The sequence below is a fragment of the Monodelphis domestica genome, chromosome 1 (genome assembly GCF_027887165.1).
Source record: "Monodelphis domestica isolate mMonDom1 chromosome 1, mMonDom1.pri, whole genome shotgun sequence".
NCBI lineage: Eukaryota > Metazoa > Chordata > Mammalia > Didelphimorphia > Didelphidae > Monodelphis > Monodelphis domestica.
Window position 1 is genome coordinate 93,675,014 of NC_077227.1, and position 21,277 is coordinate 93,696,290.

The following is a 21,277-nucleotide window of genomic DNA, read 5'->3' on the forward strand; positions in this document are numbered from 1 at the left end:
CCCATGGTCACACAATTCAGAAGTGTCTCAGGCTAGATATAAATCCTGGACCTCTCTAGCCACTGAGCCACTTAGCTGCTCCTATTCCCTCCATTCTTAAGTGATAGTTACCAGCATAGGAATGAGAAAGGATTCTTTTGGGCCGAATTGCATCAGGATGGTATGATAATGAATGGCTTTCTATTGTATGGAACATTCCCCTCTTGTATTTAAGAATTTTTGTTATTAATGATGAGCAAATCAATTCAGTGCATATGATTACAAGCTGGAGGAGATTTTGGTGATCATCTAATTTATCATGCTTCTCTTCCCCCATTTTACAGATAAGGAAATTCAGGTCCAAAGTGATTGACTTGTCAAAAGTAGTAATGTCCTTTCTTCCTCTTTGCTCTACCCTCTTCCCTCTTGTCTTAAATAATGGACCAGAACTAGCTAGTAACCAAGAGGAGGAGAAGGAATGAGTTTTAAAGGGAAGATCAAGTTTCAGAGAAAATTGAAGATGGGTATGCCAGTAAAGATCTTGCTACAAAGAGTGATTTTTCTAAAAGGGCACAAATGATGAAGCATGTGGCTTTGTTCAAGGAACAAAGAGCTTAAAGGAGAAAGAGTGGGAATGGGAAGATTTTCTCTCTCTGCCTAGAGCTGTTACTGACTCTACCATTCCACAAATGATAAACAAGTCTGGGAAAGTAATGAGATCTGGGTCACCTACACCAGGAGGCAGCAGGAGGATCAGAGACCTTGGCCAGCAACAGAATGATAAATGTAGAAAAGTTCCCTGCTAGGGACAGCTGGGTAGCTCAGTGGACTGAGAGCCAAGCCTAGAGATGGGAGGTCCTAGGTTCAAATCTGGCCTCAGACACTTCCCAGATGTGTGACCCTGAGCAAGTCACTTGACTCCCATTGCCTAGCCCTTACCACTCTTCTACCTTGGAACCAATACACAATATTGATTCCAAGACAGAAGGTAAGGGTTTAAAAAAAAGTTTCCTGCTATTCCCTGCTACAAGTGGAATCAGTCCCCAAGGTCTTGAGGTCCTTTAGGAGGTTAATGTTGGTCTTCTAGGAAACTCTGAGTGATGATAACAACATTGGGGATGTTTGATAACTCCAATATTAGGAGATCTTGAGTCTAAGCATCTAATTTACAATATTTGGATTTAGTATGTACCTATAGATTGATCATGGTTTGCCTGAGTTTTTGAGAAGCAGCAAGCACATGCTTTTGTGGTAGTTATTTTAATATAAAATTGTTGGATGCATTGTAGGAACATGGTGGAGTAGGGTGTGAAGTTTTTTCAACTTCCTAATACCCTCTACACACAAATAACTAAAAATAACCCCACAGAATCAATGCTAAAAATAACACACACACACAGATTGGAATTGGGAGTGAAGCTGAATAACCAGGATTAACTACAGAAGAAGGTTTCTGACTTCCCTGGCTTCAGTCCCACCTCAGTAGGCCCTGAGGGGAGAAACAAAGCAAACACAGTCCAATCAACAAGGTAGCTTCCTGGGAGCTGGATTGGCAACCTTGCCTTGTTTACTGAGGGGACCGATTTTTAGAATCAAAGTGTATCAGGAAATAGGAGGGTACAGTTGTGGAGATAAGGAAGGGATGTTTGGAAAGGTGGGTAGAATAAGAATTAAAAGATAAGAAGGGCAAAAAACTGGAAAATGAGGGAGTGTCCATTGATTGGGGAATGACTGAACAAATTGTGGTATCTGTTGATGATGGAATACTATTGTGCTGAAAGGAGCATGTGAACTGGAACAACCTCCAGGAACTGATGCAGAGTGAAAGAAGCAGAACCAGGAGGACGTTGTACACAGAGATTGGTACACTGTGGCACAACTGAACATAATGGACTTCTCTACTAACAGCAATACAATGATCCAGGACAATTCTGAGGAACTTATGAGAAAGAACTGTGGGAGCAGAAATACAGAAGAAAAACACATGGTTCAATGGGTATATGATTGGGGATGATGACTTTAAATTATCACTCTATTGCAAATACTAATAGTATAGAAATAGGTTTTGAATAATAATACATGTAAAACTCAGTGGAATTGTTCATCGGCTCTGAGAAAGGAGAAGGAGGAGGGTATGGAAAAAAACATGAATCATGTAACCATAGAAGAATATTCTAATTTAATTAGTTAAATATTTTTTTTCAAAAGATAAGGGAGAAGGGAAAAGAGAATTTTGGAAAGGTGGGCCAATTTAGAACTCGGAAGGCAAGAGGAGAGGATAAGGGAGACTTTGGGGAAGGGTAATGATTTGGAGAAGCATTAGTTAAAGGAAATTGAACATCTAAGGAGGGACACCACAGAAAGAAAGAAGAGGGGAACAAACAGAAATGCACAGCTAATAACTATTAGCTATTAGACATTAAATGCAAATGGGATGAATTTACCCATGAGAAGAAAATGGATTACAGAAAGGTTAAAAAATTAAGCCCTTTACAAAAAACACACTGAAAATGAGAGACAGGCATAGAGTAAAAGGGAGGGGCTGGAGCCACATATACTATGCCTCAGCTGATTCAGAGAAAGCAGGAATAGCAGTCATTATCTCTGATAGAAGTGGGGCTGAAATGAATATAATTAGAAGGGATGCAAGACAAACACAGGAACTATATGAACACAACTACAAAACACTCGCCACACAACTAAAACTAGACTTGAACAAATGGAAAAACATTAACTGCTCATGGATAGGACGAGCCAATATAATAAAAATGACCATCCTACCCAAACTTATTTATCTATTTAGTGCCATACCCATTGAACTACCAAAATACTTCTTCACTGATTTAGAAAAAACCATAACAAAGTTCATTTGGAAGAACAAAAGATCAAGGATATCCAGGGAAATAATGAAAAAAAACACATATGATGGGGGCCTTGCAGTCCCTGACCTAAAACTATATTACAAAGCAGCAGTCATCAAAACAATTTGGTACTGGCTAAGAAACAGAAAGGAAGATCAGTGGAATAGACTGGGGGAAAGTGACCTCAGCAAGACAGTATACGATAAACCCAAAGATCCCAGATTTTGGGACAAAAATCCACTATTCGATAAAAACTGCTGGGAAAATTGGAAGACAGTGTGGGAGAGACTAGAATAGATCAACACCTCACACCCTACACCAAGATAAATTCAAAATGGGTGGGTGACTTAAACATAAAGAAGGAAACCATAAGTAAATTGGGTAAACACAGAATAGTATACATGTCAGACCTTTGGGAGGGGAAAGGCTTTAAAACCAAGCAAGATATAGAAAGAATCACAAAATGTAAAATAAATAATTTTGACTACATCAAACTAAAAAGCTTTTGTACAAACAAAACCAATATAACTAAAATCAGAAGGGAAACAACAAATTGGGAAAAAATCTTCATAGAAACCTCTGACAAAGGTTTAATTACTCATATTTATAATGAGCTAAATCAATTGTACAAAAAATCAAGCCATTCTCCAATTGATAAATGGGCAAGGGAAATGGATAGGCAGTTCTCAGATAAAGAAATCAAAACTATTAACAAGCACATGAAGAAGTGTTCTACATCTCTTATAATCAGAGAGATGCAAATCAAAACAACTCTGAGGTATCACCTCACACCTAGCAGATTGGCTAACATAACAGCAAAGGAAAGTAATGAATGCTGGAGGGGATGTGGCAAAGTAGGGACATTAATTCATTGCTGGTGGAGTTGTGAATTGATCCAACCATTCTGGAGGGCAATTTGGAACTATGCCCAAAGGGTGACAAAAGAATATCTACCCTTTGACCCAGCCATAGCACTGCTGGGTCTGTACCCCAAAGAGATAATGGACACAAAGACTTGTACAAAAATATTCATAGCTGCGCTCTTTGTGGTGGCCCAAAACTGGAAAACGAGGGGATGCCCATCAATTGGGGAATGGCTGAACAAACTGTGGTATATGTTGGTGATGGAATACTATTGTGCTAAAAGGAATAATAAAGTGGAGGAGTTCCATGGAGACTGGAACAACCTCCAGGAAGTGATGCAGAGCGAGAGGAGCAGAACCAGGAGAACATTGTACACAGAGACTAATACACTGTGGTATAATCGAACGTAATGGACTTCTCCATTAGTGGTGGTGTAATGTCCCTGAACAACTTGCAGGGATCCAGGAGAAAAAAACACCATTCATAAGCAAAGGATAAACTATGGGAGTGGAAACACCGAGGAAAAGCAACTGCCTGAATACAGAGGTTGAGGGGACATGACAGAGGATAGACTCTAAATGAACACTCTAATGCAAATACTATCAACAAAGCAATGGGTTCAAATCAAGAAAACATCTAATGCCCAGTGGACTTACGCGTCGGCTATGGGGGGTGAGGGGGAGGAAAAGGAAATGATCTATGTCTTTAACGAATAATGCTTGGAAATGATCAAATAAAATATATTAATAAAAAAAAGAGAAAAAAAAGAAGGGATGAACATATTAGGTTGGTGGGGGGATGATACTATGGATAATGAAGCATTATCAATATTGGACTTGTATGTCCCAAGAATTATAGCATCCAGATTTTTAAAGGAAAAACTAAATGAGATGCAGATGGAAATAGATAACAAAATAATAATAGCAGGGAACTTTTATTAAAAAAACAAATCCTTGCCTTCCATTTTAGAATTAAATACTATTTATTGGTTCCAGGGCAAAATAGTGGTAAGGGCTAGGCAATGGGGATTAAGTGACTTGCCCAGGGTCACACAGCTAGGAAGTATCTGAGATGAAATTTGAATTTAGGACCTCTCATCTCTAGGGCTGGCTCTCAATCCACTGAGCTACCCAGTTGTCCCCAGCAACTTTAATTTTATCATCTCAGAACTAGATAAATTAAACCAAAAATTTAATAAGAAAAACTTTAGATAAGTTAAATATGATAGATATTTGGAGAGCTCACACACACTCGCACAAGGCTAGTAGTAGATCTAAGCCTGAGCATACATATAATCCAAACATATTTTCAGGTGGGACAGCAATGGTTTAGAGAATATAAATATTCTGCAGAAGACTGAAAGGAGCAGAACCAGGAGAACATTACACACAGAGAATGATACACTGTGGTACAATCAAATGTAATGGACTTCTCCATTAGTGGCAATGCAATGATCCAGAACAGTTTGGAGGGATTTATGAGAAAGAATGCTATCCACACAGAGAAAGAACTGTGGGAGCAGAAACACAGAAGTAAAACAACTGCTTGATCATATGGGTTGATGGGGATATGATTGGGGAGATAGACTCTAAATGATCACCCTAGTGCAAATATCAACAACATGAAAATAGGCTCTGATCAAAGACACATGTAAAACCCAGTGGAATTGTGCATCGACTATGGAAAGGGGGGGGAGGGGAGGGAGGGAAAGAATATGATTCTTGTAACCAAGGAATAATGTTCCAAATTGACTAAATAAAATTTTAAAAAATATATATATATATATATATAAATATTCTGCAGAAGTCTTACTTTAACACTTATCACACTATGAAAATAATTCCTGAGGGGTTGTAACATTGGAACAAAAGTTCTACTGTGTATATCCAAGCTGAAAAGACTTGGTTTTGGAAAGATCGTGGCAACGGATTGTCTCTAATGCCCAAGAACCAACCTACTTAAAGATATGGATCTTGTAATATATATCAACTGAGAACAAGATAGATTAAATTGATCAAATTAAATGTTGATAGGAACATGGAGTAATAGACCTAATATTATGTTGATAGAGGAGCTGTGAATTGTTTTTTTTAGAAATATAAGATAGAAATATACATTAATAGCTATAAATCTATTCATATTCATTGCCCTATAGATCTCATTACTGGGATTTGGCCCTAAGGGCATTACTGAGAGGATAAAAATCTGTGTATGTATGAAAATAGTCATGGAAGTTTTGTTTGTAATGACAAAATAACTAGAAACACAAATGCTGGGAGAAATGGTTGAATAGATTGTGATATTTGAATGTAATGGATTTTATTAGAAATGACAAATATTATAAATATAAAGAAAATAACAGAAACATATGAAGAGATGAAAAGAGAATAGGAATAATACATATTATAATTTTATTTTTGAAAACTAACAGTCACAAAATCAAGAGAAAAGTATACCAAATTCAATATATATATATATAGCAAATTCAAAGGGAACTAAAAAGCAGAAAATGTTTATTATATAAATAATATATATATAACTTACATTATATACATATCACATATATATAATTTACATATTTTAAAACAAATTATAAACAATATAGAGTTTGCTGTTTTGCATGTAATTATTTTTATGCATTTATTTGTTAAAATGTGGTGGGTTTTTTTGGTTGGAGGTAGTTATATAATTTTTTTTTAAACCCTTACCTTCCATCTTGGAGTCAATACTGTGTATTGGCTCCAAGGCAGAAGAGTGGTAAGGGCTAGGCAATGGGGGTCAAGTGACTTGCCCAGGGGCACACAGCTGGGAAGTGTCTGAGGCCAGATTTGAACCTAGGACCTCCCATCTCTAGGCCTGGTTCTCAATCCACTGAGCTACCCAGCTGCCCCCTAGTTATATAATTTTTTAAATAATTGAAAAAAGTTGTGCTCTGTATCTTATGGTGTGGTATATGCTGATTGAGTTGCCTCCTGTTAAATAGCAGAGGAAAATTTTTAAAAATTGGAGAATATGGAAAATTCCAGAAAATAAAAAATAGTTCATAAGTTTCAAACTGCCCAAGTGAGTACAGATTGTAACATAGTGACACCAGCCCAGTACATGATTCATCTCCCTTAGTCTCTATATCCATGCTCCTATGGGAAACTTTCCTCCAGTCTGCCTCTAGTGTTCTCACTGATCATATTCATTGTAATGTTATGACAGTGTCTTTGTTTTAAAAAGTCCTTATTTACTGTAACAATGGTCCCATAGCTCAAGTATCTGCTGCTTTGGTAATCTGCTGATTCAATTACCCAAAGGTTAACAGGTGTTTACTTATATCTATGGTTTCAGTCATCCATTGTAGGTGTTAGAAAGTATTCCTTGTGAATATGGGAGCCCTATTGCATTAGATTTTATATCTTTTGTTTCTTGTGGGTATGAATGTAAAGAAACTGTTTACACTTAAACCACATCTGTGTAAGTGATAATATACCATGCTCTTATGATTGGGATCTGTTGAAACTTAGCAGGAAAGGAAGAACTGGAACTCTCCAGTAGAGTAAGGCTCAAGCCAAGAGACTAATTGAATAAATCGACCCAGACCCAGACTTAACAAATAAATCACAACTACACACATGAAAGATGGAGCTAGGGAAGAAAAGTTTATAGTGAACCACAGAGAGCTCCTTAGTTCCAGTAAGTGGCCTTCAATGTTGGGTGAGATGCATAACTGGGGACACGACAATAGAGAAGGAGGTGAGCATGGGATTGCTATTACTAGATATTTTTTGTAGTACAGGATCTGGCAAATGTCCCGAAGTGCCCCTTTGTGCTCAAATCTTTATTGACATGGAAGTCAGAGACTTAGGCTCAGCTCTACCACTGCTTGGCCAAGTTCATCACTAAATAAAATCCTAAATCACTTACCTCTCTGGATTTGTTTCCTTATCCATAAAATGAGAGGGTTTTGCAGAGATCTGTTCTTAAGCTTTTTTCTTTCTCCGGCCAATTTATAAGTGGGCTAAAGCCATTGGACCCTTCATCAGAATAATGTTTTTAAATAGTTTAAAATTATTTATGAATATATTATTATGAATAAATACATTTAGAAGTTAGTGACAATAAAAAGATAGGTTCCTCCCCCCACAATCAAATTCATGGAACCCCTGAAATCTATTCATGGATCCCAGGTTAAGAATCCAATACTAGATAATCTTTAAAGTCTCTTTTAAGGGGAAGTTGGGTGGCTCAGTGGATAGAGAGTAAGGCCTGGAGATGGGAGTTCCTGGGTTCAAATATAGTATTAGACACTTCTTAGCTGTGTGACCCTGGGCAAGTCACTTAACCCCCACTGCCTAGCATTGACCATTTTTCTGCCTTGGAACCAATACACAATATTGCTTCCAAGAGGGAAGGAAGTTTTGGGGGGTTTTTTAAGTCTCTTTTAGTTAAAATCTTCTAGGATTCTCTATACTACCATAAGCTTTGTTGTGAAAAGAGAAGGGAAGGTTGGGAAGGCAAAGAGAGAAAAGGAAGCAGCAGGGGGAAAGGGTAAGGGTACCTACATAAGAAGGAGGTGAAATATAAAATTAGAGCTGCTTAAAGCAGAATGGAAGCAAGCCCATTATACTCTCTCTTCTGTCATTGGTTCTGCCTTGAACATTTTTTTAAATTTTTTTTAAACAATATAAGTTCTTTGGCCCTTCTTAATTTAAAAGGAATGAAAGAGAGAGCAGAAAGGAAGACAGGTGGCTCAGTGAATAGAGAGCCAGGCTTGCAGTCAGGAGGACTTGGGTTCAAATGTGGCTGTAGACACTTTCCAGCTTTATGACCCTGAGCAAGTCACTTAACCCCAACTGCCTGGTCCTTACTGCTCTTTTGCCTTAGAACCAAAACTTAGTATTCATTCTAGAACAAAAGGCAAGGGGTTATTATTTTTTTTCTTTAGAAACAGAATGGAAGACAAAATGGGAAATTTTCTCTGCCAAGTGCCAGTATGGTGGTAGACTAATGTCACAGATTTAGAAGAATGTTAAGAGTTTGAAAGACACTTTAAATTTATCTAGGTCTTTAGAGCACTTAATTTTATTTAAAAATTATTTATTTTAATAACAAATTTCCATATAACTTTTCTAAAGTTATATGATCCTGTTAAACTGGGGAAAAAAAGAATTATTAAAATAGTCAGAAAAACACTTTTTAGGGGACAGCTGGGTAGCTCAGTGGATTGAGAGAGCCAGGCCTAGAGACAGGAGGTCCTAGGTTCAAATCTGGCCTCAGACACTTCCCAGCTGTGTGCCCCTGGGCAAGTCACTTGACCCCCATTGCCTAGCCCTTACCACTCCTCTGCCTTGGAGCCAATACACAGTATTGACTCCAAGATGGAAGGTAAGGATTAAAAAAATTTTTTTTAAAGAAAAAGAAAAAGAAAAACACTTTTTAATTGAGGAAAAGGGGTTGCTACTCAGAGCTGTGCACCTTAACACTTGCACTTCTGGTCACAGACCCCTGGGAGTCTCACCACTCAGATGAAAAACTCCAAAGTGACAAGGTCAAACTTGGGGCTTTTCACCGTTAAGCTAACTAAACTGGAGGTCATCAAATCTTACTAGGCTACAAGTTTGGGGGCTTTTAGATTCCATGTTGACAATACATATTGTCTCCTTCCCTTTTCCCCTCCCTACTCCCAGAACCAATAAGCAATTCAAGTTGGGTTATACATGTATTATCACACAAAATGTATTTCCATATTATTTATTTTTGTAAGTGAATAATCTTATAAAACCCAAACCTAAAAACATGTAACCAAATAAAGAAGTGATAAATCATATGCTTTCATCTGTATTTCTACTCCCACAGTTCTTTCTCTGGAGGTGGATAGCATTCTTTGTCATAAGTCCCTCAGAATTGTCCTGGATCATTGTAGTGCTGTTAGTAGCAAAGTCTATCACATTTGAACCTCCCACAATGTTTCACTTTCTGTGTATAATGTTCTACTGGTTCTGTTTATTTCACTCAGCATCAGTTCATGTGTGAATTTCAAAACTATTCCACCCTAATCAGACCATTCTTTAGAAGATCTGATTTAGCTATTTCCTGATCAATAACAATAGAGATACTTGGAATAACAGTATCAGGTCTTGGAAACTACATTCTCCACCCTACTCAGTGTAACAAGACTAGGAAGGGCTGCATCAAACTCAAGACTTAATTATTTGAGAAAATGGCCTCAACAGACATGTGCAAAAAAAGGACAGACCTCTGGGAGGTCCTAGGTCAAGCTAGAGCCACCATTGGCACATGTGAGACGCAGGAAGGGAGGAAGAGAACAGCCTTGGGAGTTCTTGGGACTTCCTGTGAGGAGGGCTAGAGTGAGTTCAATCCTGGAGCTTGAGGTTGGAGGAGCCCCGCAGACTGCTTTCCTTCAGACTGGTCACGTGAGTGTTAAGGACTGACCCCTTTCCTTGCCTTGGCTCTCCAAGGCCCGCTTTGGCTCAGCCTGAGTCAGAGTGGTTCTGAGTTAAACTCCTTTCCTTCTCTCTCCCTCTCTCCCTCCCTCTATTATTTTCTTCCTCCTGTTGTAATTAAATCACTATAAAATTTTGGCAGCTGACTTGGGTATTTTATTATTTGGGATTTCCCTTGGTGACCATTTAAATTTAGATTTTTTCAGTCTCAACCATAATTTTCACCCTTTACATATGTAGGTCATTCAAAATTTTTCTGAAACCATCCTGCTCAGCATTCCTTATAGCGCAACAGTATTCTGTCACCATCATATACCACAATTTGTTCAGCCATTCCCCAGTTAAAGGACATCTCTTTAGTTTTCAGTTCTTTGCCACCATAAAAAGAGCAGTTATAAATATTTTTGTACAAGCAGATACATTCCCATTTTTTTATCTCTTTGGGATACAGACCTAGTAGTGGTATTGCTGGGTCAGAAGTCACGTGTTCTTTTTATAGCCCTTTTGGCATAATTCCAAACTGCCCTCCAGAATATTTGGATAAATTCACAATTCCACCAGCAATGCATTAGTGTTCCAATTTTACCACATTCACTTCAACATTTATTATTTTCCTTTACTGGCATATTGACCAATCTGATAGGTTTGAGGTGGTACCTCAGAGTTGTTTTAACTTACATTTCTCTAATCAAGAGTGATTTAGAACATATTCATATCCTCTGACCATTTATCAATTAGGGAATGACTTGGGTTCTTATAAATTTGACTTAATTCTTTATATATTTGAGAACTTCACAGCACTTCAGCAATTCATCTTTCTTTCTACTCTACCCTCTGGGGGTTGGAGGGTGGTGGTGGAATGTGGGATACTTCTATAATCTTCAGGAACGTTTCACTGAAAATATGATACACCCTGAAATGTTTGTTTGGTGTGCTGATAACCTGGCTGCTAGAGATTTTTTCAGTTCTTGGAGTAACTGTGTGATGATCATAGTGAGAGTGTCTTTACTAAGAGGATACTCTAAGGAGCTGAGATTTAAAGCTTGGAGCTTTTCCAGCTGTGTTTTGTTTGAAGGAAAGGAAGGATATGAATTGGTGGAGAGGATAGAGGCCATTCCAAGTTTAGGAAATGATGGAAATATATTTCCTTCTGCCCCAAAGCAGAAATTAGTAAGACAAAAGGAGGAGAGGAAGGAATGTATATATGTTGAGGGATGTAGTGAAAACAGCAGATTGATATGAATAAGGAAACATGGTTAGAGTTCTGGCCTCAAAGTCAGGGAAACGAGTTCAAATCCTGCCTTAACTTGAATGAATAACAACTTGTCTTATCCTTAGTTTCTTTTTTCTTCTTTTTTAAACCCCATCTTCCATCTTAGAATCAATACTGCATATTGGTTCCAAGGAAGAATACTGTTATGGGCAAGGAAATGGGAATTAAGTGACTTATCCAGTGTCACAGATCTAGGAAGTGTCTAAGGTCAAATTTGAATCTAGGACCTGCAGTCTCTAGGCCTGGGTCTCAGTCTATGGAGCCACCTAGCAACCCCATTTTTTTTTCTTTTCTAAGGCAAACAGGATTAAGTGACTTGCCCAGGGTCACAACAGCTGGTATCTGAGGCTGGATTTGAACTCAGAAAGGTCCAGGCTCAACACTGTATGCACTGAACCACCAACTGCACCTACCCTCAGTTCCTTTATCATTAAACTAGAGGTAGCCACAACAACTACTTCATAGATTTGTTGTAAGATCAAATTCAATAATATATATAAAGTGCTTTAAAAACCGTCGAGCCCTCTATAATACTAGCTATAATACTAGCTGGCTATTTTTATTAATGGAGACAGATGAGGAAAAAGGTAATGGTTGGGGGAGGGCTTTGAAGGCGAGGAGTGTGAGTCAGACTTAATTGGTGACTATTGCAGATTCTTCAGAGCAGGCAAGTGCCAGAGTGAAAACAATATTTGGAAAAGATTATTCTAACAGCTGTGTGTAGGCTGGATGGGGAGACTGGAGGCAGAAAGACTATTTCTGCCTTTGGCCTTCCTCCCCCCCTTCTTTCTTTTTAAATAGGTAATTATGTCTCTCCTTCACTACCCTCCCTCCCCCCCAAGCTCAGCTAACACCGGATCGATTGGCTCCTGTGCAGTAACCTTCTACCTCCTCTGGGAAGCTTTCCCCGACCACCCTGCCTACAATGATCTCTCTCCTTTCATTTCCTATAACAAGCACTTCCTGTATCACTCTCTTGGCCCTGATTGAAGATAAAAGGACAACGATGTGCTATCTTTTGAGATATACTTGCTTTGGGTTTTCTCCCCTCATTTGACTGTAAGCTCCTTGAGGCCGCAGACTTTTCTTGTTCTTGTCTATACCTGTAAGATGCAGGGACTTTCACAGAGATAAATACTCGGGAAAACTTATAAACAGACTGACGAGGTCCAGAAGTTACAAAAATATCTGGCAGACTAAAGTAGAGCTCTACAACTGGCCAGAGGGCATCTAATCTTGGGTTATTTCCTGCCTCTCAAAGGGCCCATATGAGAGGATTGGGAATAAGGAGTATAGAGGTTAGGTGACTTGTTCAGGGTCTCACAGAGAGTATATGTCTGAGATTAGATTTTTATTTTTTTATTTTTTAAAAATGCTTAGCTTCAGGTGGGTGGAGGGGAGGGAGGGAAATAAAGTGAGTATTGTAACCAAAAAAATTAAATTAAATTAAAAATTTTTTTAAAATCCTTGGGGGCAGCTGGGTAGCTCAGTGGATTGAGAACCAGGCCTAGAGACGGGAGGTCCTAGGTTCAAACTGGCCTCAGACACTTCCTAGCTGTGTGACCCTGGGCAAGTCACTTGACCCCCATTGCCTAGCCCTTACCACTCTTCTGCCTTGGAGCCAATACACAATATTGCTTCCAAGATGGAAGGTAAGGGTTTTAATAAAAAAATCTTTACCTTCAGGTGTGTGGAGAGGAGGGAAGGAGGGAAATAAAGTGAGCATTGTAACCAAAAAAATTAAATTAAATTAAAAAATTTTTTAAATCCTTACCTTCAGGTGGGTGGAAGGGAGGGAGGGAAATAAAATGAGCATTGTAGCCAAAAAAAATTAAATAAAAAAAAATTTTAAATCCTTACCTTCGGTCTTGGAATTAATACTAAGTATTGGTTCCAAAGCAAAAGAGTGGTTAAAACAAATGGCTGGCAAGTGGATTGAAGTGACTTGTCCATGATCACACAGTTAGGAAGTATCTGAGGTCAGATTTGAACCCAGTCTTCTCAACTACAGGACTGGCACTCCTGGAGTCCACCTATCTACCCCCTGAGGTTAGATTTGAACCCATATCTTCTTGACTCCAGGTCCATCCAGCACTCTATCTATCATATCACCTAGCTGCCTTATGAGATTAGAGTTGCAACCTGATTATAGAGGGTTAAGGAGAGAATCAGATGGGAAATGGAAGGATTGAGACAATCTGGTCCTGATTTGTTTCCAGGATTATTACGGAGCTGACCTTTACAACCTGGTTCCAGGCTGCCTTCCAAGGCTGATTATACATTACTCCCCCTTACACATGACACTCCAGCCCACTGGTATACATGTGGTTCCCCCGACACATCATTCTTTCTCCTACTGCTGTGCCTTCGTAAAGGCTGTCTCCATCCTTCTCATCCTTTTAGAAGCCCCGACTCCCTTCAAGCTCATCTCTAGTGGTACCTTCTTCAGGAAGCCCTTCCTGATTCTCCCATATGCTAGTGCCCCTCAACCTCTGTCACTCTGTATGTATTGTACATATAGATCATGTTTACCTCTCTCTGAATACGTGGTGTATCCTGCCAGCCATATATCAGCCCCTTAAGGGCAGGGACCAGGTCACTTTTGTATTTGTTATGCCAGGACTACATGGTGCTTAGCACCTAGTAGATGCTTAAAAATGATTATTGATTGACTAAATACAAAAGAGGGACTTTTTTTTTTAAAGAGAAAGGACAAAAAATTCTTATCTCCTCTTAGAATTGATACTAAATATCAGTTCCAAGTCAGAAGGGTGGTAAGGACTAGGCAATGGGAGTTTAGTGACTTGTCCAGGGTCACACAGCTAGGAAGTGTCTAAAGCCAAATTTGTTCTCTAGACCTGGTTTTCTATCCACTGAGCCACCTTGCTGTTCCCTGAATTGTTTCACTCATAGATGGGTGTCTTAACACCTTTCCTGGGAACTTGTCTAGCCATACACTTGTGGATATGATACGTTTCTATTTGGGGTTCCTTTTCTCCTTCCCTTCCTCCCTCCCTCCCTTTCTCCTTCTCTCACCCTCTCTCTCTCTGAGTTAACTGACTCAGGCAGGGTCACACACCTAGGAAGTGTCTGAGGCCAGATTTAGATCCAGGTCCTCCTGACTCCAGGTCTGGCACTATATCCACTATGCCGCCTAGCTGTATTGCTGTTGTGGGCATCACTATCCTTCTGGTCCCCTGAGTTCGCAACCTTATCATCCTCCGCTGCTCACTCACTGAGCCCATCGATCCAGTCAGTTGCCACATCCTGTCATTTCTACCCTCCCAACATCTCTTGCATACATCCCTCTCTCTATTCATATAATGACCACCTTAGTTCAATTCCCCATCACTAAAGGGGACTCCTGTACCTCCTATTTGGTGTCCTTCCCTCAAGTGTCTCCTTGCTCTAATCCATGCTCTATAAAGCTGTCAAAGTGATTGTGTTTCTTTTTTTTTAAATAAACCCTTTCCTTCTATTTTAGAATCAGTACTAAGTATAGGCTCCAAGGCAGAAGAGTGGTAAGAGCTAGAAAAAGGGGATTGTGACTTGCCCAGGCTCCCACAGCTAGGAGGGAAGTGAGGTCAAATTTGAACCCAGGACCTCCCACCTCTGGGCCTGGCTCTCAATTCACTGAGTCATCTAGTTTCTCCCAAAATGATTTTCTGATTTTCTTAAGATATAGGTCGGACTCAACAAATTCTAGTGGCTTCCTACTATCAATAAGATCAATTATAAACTACTACGAGACATTTAAAGTCTTTTACAACATGGCCTTTTCCTAATTTTCCAGTCTTTTACTATATTACTACCCTTCCCTCAGTCTGCGGTCCAATTGTAATAGCCTCCCTGCTCTATCATCTCTTTGGTGTTGCCTCTCCCACATGCCTAGAATGCACCTCAGCGCCTTGGAATTCCTGGCTCCCTTCAACACTTGACTTAAGCACCACCTCTGGGAGTCACAACATGAAGCAGTGGATAAAGTTCCCTGCCTCAGACACTTGTTAATTTTGTTATCCTAGACAAAGCACATAAGCCCCTCTAGGCCTTCATTTGGTTAGCTGTACAACAGAGGAACTGGACTCAGTGGCCTCTAAGGTCCCTTTCAACTCTAAATTCACAATTCTGTGTCCTCCCCTTCCTCCCCCCCCCCAGCTCCTAATGCCTTCTCCAAATTATCTTTTAAAAAAATTAAAACCCTTCTGGTTTAGAATTAATACTGTAAAAATTAAATTAGTCTCTAGTAATAGAAATATTATATTTTATGAGGTTTATGAAAGATTATTAGAAATCAAAGAATAAATAAAATACACCACGTGCCATGGGCTGATTAGCCCACTCAAAGCTTACTTACTACATCATTGCAATGGCGGAGCAGAGAACCTGTGGGAGGAGTTACTGCCAGTTAAATACTAATTGTGATCTCACCCAGGTGGAGACTCAGGTGAGATTATAGGGAATTCTGGGAAATACCAAGGACTTCTGGGGATTGAAGTCTAGGGTTCAAATCTCCATTTTTACAATACTAAATCTCAGTTCCAAGGCAGAAGATCAATTAGGGCTAGACAGTTGGGGTTAAGTGAATTGTCCGAGTGTCTGAGGGCAAATTTGAACCCAGGTCCTCTTATCTCAAGGCCTAGTTGAACTACCCCATTGTCCCACAAATTCTCTTTTATTTGCTTTATTCAGTATCATATATGTACATGTTCTCTCCTAATAGGATGCAGGTTCTTTAAGGGTAAGGTCTGTTTTACTTTTTTTTTTTTGTCTTTGTACCTCCAGGGCTTGGCACAGTGCTTGGCACATATTAACACTTAATACATGTTTGTTGATTGATTGGAGAAAACAGTTTCAGTTTAATGATGAGGTTGGAAACAAGCCTGGAAAGAGGTGAAAAATGAGTGAAAGGAGATGAGTGAGTGGAGACAAATGGAGATATCTCCTTTTTAAGGCATTTGGCCAGAAAAGTGAGGAGAGGTATATGATAATAGTTTGACAACAAGGTAAGATAATGTTTTGTTTTAAAGAATGAAGGAATTGAGCATGTTTTTAAACAACTGGGAAAGAACTAAGGAGGAAAGGAGAGATGGAAGATCAGATAGCTGGGGGTTGAGGAGAATTGCCTCAGCAGGATTGTTTTTGGTTTTTGTTTGGTTGGTTTTTTTACCAATTACATGTAATAACAAATTTTCACATAAGTTCTCCAAAATTACATGATCCAAACTGTCTCTCCTCCTTCCTTTCCTCCCCCTCTCCTGGAGCTATCAAGCAATTCAATCTGGGTTATATGTGTGTAATAGTTAAAATTAAATTATGAGGCTGCTAGTAGCTTTTATAACTTTATTACATCAAAGTAGTGAGAGTAAAGAGAGGGAAATGTAGGCAAGAGGTAGAGAGTTGCTTAGCTTCCTACTCTATTTGCCGCTATGATGGACTGAAGCTCACCAACAACATGGGTTCCTTCAGGTTCCAAGCTCCAGCCAGAAGAGGCCAAACAGTCTCCTGATCTCACCTTATAAGCAGTTTTCTCCACCCACTAGCTCTCCCACATCACATCTCAGGAACCAACTAGAGTTCCTTAATTTGCCTTAATCCATGGGGGGTGGGAGTGGGGGTGGGGGCAGTGCCTATGGAATCAGTTTCCCATCTTGTTGGTTTCAACTTCCTTTCTCTGAGGGTTTGTCTATACCTGCACATCTCAGTGGTCTTTGACCTCCAGGTCACTGATTGATGACGTCAAACAAAGTGACATAATGGAGAGAGAGAGAGATTCCCTTCGAACACATTTATTATATTTCCATATTATTTATTTTTGTAAGTGAATAATCTTATATAACCAAAACCCCAAAACATACACCCAAATAAACAAGTGATAAATCATATGTTTTCATCTGCATTTCTATTCCAGCAGTTCTTTCTCTGGAGGTGTCATAAGTTCCTCAGAATTGTTCTGGATTGAACTATTCGGAGAGACTTAAGAGAAAGAACACTATCCACATCCAGAGGAAGGACTGTGGGAAAAGAAACACAGAAAAAAAACAACTGCTTGATCATGAGGGTTGGTGGGACTACGACTGGGAAAGTAGACTCTAAAAGATCACCCTAGTGCAAATATTAATAATATGAAAATGGGTCTTGATCAATGACACATATTAAACCTAGTGGAATTGTGTGTCAGATACAGGAAGGGGGGGAGGGAAGGGGAGGGAAAGAACATGAGTCTTGTAACCATGGAAAAATATTCTAAATCATCTAATTAAATAAAAATTTTTAAAAATTGTTCTGGATCGTTGTACTGCTGAGAGTAGCTAAGTCTATCACAGTTGATCATTCCATAATATTGTGTACTGTTTCCTGGTTTCTTCTTATTTCATTCTGCATCAGTTCATCAGATCTTTCCAGCTTTTTCTGAAATCATCTTACTGATCATTTCTTACAGCACAATAGTATTCCATCACCAGCATGTACCACAATTTCTTCAGACATTCCCCAATTGATGGGCATTCCTTCAATTTCCAATTCTTTGCCACCACAAAAAGAGCAGCTACAAATATTTTTGTACAAACAGGTCCTTTCCCACTTTAAAAAAATCTCTTTGGGGTACAGCGCTAGTAGTGCTATTACTGGATCAAAGGGTATGTATGCATTATTTTATAACCCTTTGGACATAATTCCAAATTGCCCTCCAGAATTGGTTTACAACTTCAGCAGGATTCTTTGGCAGCTGGCTGAGAATAAGAATAAAACAAAAGAATGAGGTTTCAGGTAGATTGGGAAAGAGGCAAGGGAGAGAAAGGATACTCAAGGGGAAGGTGAAATCACAGCTTCATAGATCTCATACTTTTGTGGAGGGTTGGCTCAAATTTTGACACTCAAAATCATGTCCTGGGGAGGGGGGGGGGGGAATCTCTACGAGTCCTTTCAGCCCTAAATCCAATGATTTGTAAAATGAAGGAGCTGAACTAGAGCACATCTAGCCCTACCACTCTAGAATTCTAGACTTCATTTCACATGTATTTCAGACCGGTAACAAAGCCAAAATATGTTTAAGAGAGAGAAAAAAAGTTGAAGAAATAAGTTACATTCATTTCAAATAACAAATTCCTAAGGGAGAGGGTTTGCCTTCAAGGTTGTTTTTGTTTTTTTTTCTCTACTGTAAAATAGAAAGATGTTTGACTAAGTCACTTAGAATATGTTCTAGCATTTTCCCACCAGCCTCCTGCATAGCCTAAAATAACTTCCACTCTGGATTCCACTCATTGGAGTACGGTTACATTTGGATAATGTTTCAGAAGCGTAGACAAATCACCCACATTCACTCCGTGGCTTATAGGAATGTGGGATGAGACCATAAACGAACATGTTCTCTGCTTCATCCCCTGAGAAATAGCTAACTATTGTTACCAACTATATCCAAGTTCAAAGAAGCATTGTGCATGTGACACAAACAGAAACTGTATTGACTTTTTTAAATTGTAAAAATGTGCTGTTATTTTGTTTCTATACAACAGATACTTCCCAACAAAAACTCAAATAATCTCCCATTTCAACTCCCAATAAAGTATATTTTCTGAAAATAATCCAACAAGTGTTCCCAGAAAGGAAAGGAGATCTAGACCTGGAAGAGATCTGAGAGTTCATCATGTTCAACCTTGCCATTTTATTAAGGAGGAAACTGAATTCCTGGTTGGGTACATAATTTGCAGGTCATAAATGGTGATCAGAGTTTAAACCTATAACTTATAGGAGATAACATGGTACAGTGGGGAGAGCAATGGTTAGAGTCATAGAAGCTGTGTTCAAATCTCAACTCTGCCACCTATTAGTTGTATGATTGTGGTCAGGTCATTAAAGGTCTCTGGATCTCAGTTTTTCTCAAATGTAAAATGAGGGAGGGGATAGACTGGATCATCTCAAAGGTCTCTGCCATATATAAATCTATAATTCTCAATCTAATGATCTTACAAATGAGCCACACTGTTTTCAGAAAGGTGTCCTTTAACTTTAATGCTATTGTTCAGTCATGACTCTTTCATTATGACCCTATTTGGGGTTTTCTTGGCAAAGAGAGTAGAGTGGTTTACATTTCCTTCTTTAGCTCATTTTACAGATAAGAAAACTGAGGCAAAGAGGGATAAGTGACTTGTCCAGGGTCACTAAGTGTCTGAGGCCAGATTCAACACTCCAGGCTTGGTGCTCTATCTTCTTCAATACCTAGCTGCTCTTTAACTTTGATAACTTAATATTAACATTAACTACAAGGAGGCTAGTGTCACTAGATCATAGAACATATGGAGGGAAAGAAGGTATAAGAAGCCTGCAAAGGTAGGAAGGAGCCAGGTTATGAGGGGCTATAAAAGCCAGCTGGAGGATTTTCTATTTGATTTTGAAAGTAATGGTGAGACACTGAATCTCATTGAATAGATGGGTGACATGGTCAAAACTGGCTTTTTGGAAGAACGATTCGACAACTGAATGGAGGATGGACTGGAATGAGGAGAAACTTTGAAGCCGGAAAACCAAGCAGAAGTCCTGGTGGGAGGAGATGAAAGCCTGAGCCAGGATGGTGGCAGTGGTCAGAGGACAGAAGAGGTAGCATTCCAATCAATTGATTGTTGCAAAGGTAGAAAAGAGGACCTGGAAATTGATTAGCTATGGGGTGCTGATGGGAGAGTGAGGAGTTAAGGACAGAACCTCTATTGCAAACATGGAGAGATACTAAGTTCACTTTTAGACAAGATGAGGGTAAGATGTCTAATGGGACATCCAGTTCAAGATGCATCATAGATGGTAGGAGACCCAGGAGAGATAGTAGCTGGATAAATAGACCTGAGAATAATCTGCATTGAGGTGATAATTAAATCAATGGGAGGTAATGAGGTCACCAAACAAAACAGAACAGAAGGAAAAGAGGCCACGTGGGCTGTTTGTGTTGTGTAGAAAGATCTAGCAAAGAAGATTGAGAACAAGCAGTCAGATAGAGGGAGAGCCAAGAGAGCGCAGTATCATGAAAACCTAGAGGCTATCCAAGAAGACAAGAGTGAATGCATCAAATCCATATACTATTGTTATTTGGCAATTTCCCAATCAGCAGCACGAATTTTATTTCCAGCTGCTTTCTCAACCAATCATGCTACTACTAACAATTCTGTACAAGGCTATAGATTTTTTTCTTGTTGTCAATAAGCTCCTTGGAATATATAGTCACAATAGTGGAAAACCTGGGCCAACAGGTACGAGCGATTTAGTAACTTTTATTGCATAATTCTTAATTATCTTCCAGAAAGGCTAAACAACCTACATGTCAAGTGGTCATGAATTAGTGACTCTGTTGACTTGTGACTGACATCCTTTTTGGAAAGATGAGTAATAACCAGGTTTCAGGGATGGGCCTCTTGTTGAAATTAAATCTGGCTCATGGACATGAGAATTATTGTGATACCAATGTTCATGATGTATTTTCTAAGGATTCAATTAAATAGAATGACTCATCTTTTCAAGTTTTCCTCAGGCTCAGTTGGTTATAACCCCGATGCAAAAGAGATCAAGACTTGCCTATTCTGGGCAACTCCCATTCTTTTGCAGTTATAAACAACCTCCCCCAAGTTTGATCCACCATCTTGCAAATTTGTGAGCCAAGGATCATCATGAATAAATTTTAAAACATTCTATAGATGAGCAGTCATTTATTGAAACATCAAGTTTGATGGTTGGAAGAGATCTTTGCAGTCACAAAGCACCTATTCCAATGTACCCGAACAATACTATTTTAGGCACTGTAGGGGATACAGTGACCTCAAGCATGATTCCAGTCCTTAAGCAGCTTACATCCTAATTGTGGAATGAAG

At 39.1% G+C, this 21,277-nt stretch overlaps 1 pseudogene; it reads right to left on the reverse strand.

Annotated features, from left to right (window-relative positions):
• The window catches only part of LOC130457093 (actin-related protein 3C-like), a 63,978-nt pseudogene that overhangs the window by 36,741 nt on the left and 5,960 nt on the right, over window positions 1–21,277 (reverse strand).